At 37.1% G+C, this 1743-nt stretch overlaps 1 protein-coding gene across 1 annotated transcript in view; it reads left to right on the top strand.

The window, feature by feature from the left end:
* LOC101849671 (macrophage mannose receptor 1) overlaps positions 1-1743 on the top strand; it is a gene marked incomplete in the record, with an annotated part of 96526 nt that overhangs the window by 84539 nt on the left and 10244 nt on the right.

Genomic DNA, 1743 nt, shown 5'->3' with positions numbered 1-1743 from the left:
GTGTGTGTGTGTGTGTGTGTGTGTGTTGAGGGTGGGAAGGGGGAAGTATTGCTGTGTGCAATTTGACTATTTCATTCCTAACATCATACATAGTCCTATTCCTATTCCGAATTGTTTTAGAATAAGAAACCTGAGGTGAGGGAAATAGGTAAAGGACAGAGCCATGGGAAAGAGCAAGACGAGGGACGAACCAAACTCTTATATTGTAAAAAACAGCATCTTCCATGATAATATGGTACTATAAGGTTACCTGTATTGACAAGAAAAGTAGACTCTGGATCCGGCTTGGGAAAGGCATATATGTGAGGTGTGCTGACAAAATGAGTTATTTCTCGCTGTCCAAGAATGGAGATGTAGGCCGAAAATCGACACTACAGTCAGATTTATAGATTTCTAATTGATGCCATTTTGTTCAAGTCTACCGTGTCTTTTATTATTTCTTACTTACAAATTGTACAAACTGCACCTATAAAGTTGATGTATTAATTTCTATAAGACTAAAATAGGAGCAGTAACTCATTTTGTCAGCACACTTCACATATCATCGGTAAGTAATTCAAATATTCTTCGCTGAGAAAGGAAAATTTTTCAAGCGAGAGAAAGAATCATTAAATTCTTTTAACAAATATATAGATCTACAGTACATATTTTTTCTTCCTTTTTTTCAATATTTAGAAATTTTACAAAATATTCCGTGAGCACATGTGTCTGATACCACAGAGGGCAATATCCCTTCCACCCCCACCCCCTCCCCCCCATTCTAGCTGATGTTATTTAATTTAACAATGATAATGATAATTGCTGCACAGCATGCTCTGTACACTCTACACAACTATTATCCCCTCAGCAGCGCATAGAACACACAGAAATATTTTCAGCTTCCTAAGAAGCGTACAGTGCAAGCTGCCATTTTACAGATGCTAAAATGCTATCAAACTGACAAGATCTTTCACTGTCTATGGCTGTTTACCCATTCACACCCAGATAAGGTGAGAAAAATTTTGTGTGAAATGCCTTTCCCAAGGGCTTAATAAGATAAGATAAGATAATACTGTATTATCCCAGAGGGAAATTTTCCTTGGCTGTACAGGACCGTAAAAAACATGCAGGTATACATTTTAAAAAATTAAATTATATATATTACTCTCATTAAATTTCAATATGGAAGTAGAGGTAAAGCTGACAAAATGTACATTTACATCAAATACATCATTCAACCACATGCAGGAATTTAAATACTAGACCTTTGGAGTTATATACAGATACATACTCTAAGAGCAACACACATCTATGTTGGGCTAAGCTAAGGCTCAGTCCCTGTACCCTCAACCTCCCAATTACAAATCTGGTAGCCCAACCTCAAGACTACAAGTGCCACAATCTGATCTGTAGAACATAATTTAGTGCTGGTGGAAAACCAAAACGACAGTTGAAAAACTGATAAGAGGGCAAAGAAAAGAATAGAATTAGTATGGGGCACCCCACAACACTCCAAAGTAAACAGGTGAATATGAAACTGTTTGATTCAGTGTGTCATTGATGATTAAATAGTTTTCATACCTTATTCAACACTCTAGGATTATTTAAGAGGTGCGACCTTTAAATTCAACAACCATTTTTGATAAGGCCGAGCTAAGAATTGGGTTGAGAACCTACGCACAATTTTCCACCAAACAAACCAAGCTCAGAGCATCACATTGGAAAGGGAGAGAGAGAGAGAGAGAGAGAGAGAGAGATAGAGAG

This window comes from Aplysia californica, unplaced genomic scaffold (assembly GCF_000002075.1).
Source record: "Aplysia californica isolate F4 #8 unplaced genomic scaffold, AplCal3.0 scaffold00037, whole genome shotgun sequence".
Lineage (NCBI taxonomy): Eukaryota > Metazoa > Mollusca > Gastropoda > Aplysiida > Aplysiidae > Aplysia > Aplysia californica.
This window is presented reverse-complemented; position numbering and strand designations above follow the sequence as displayed.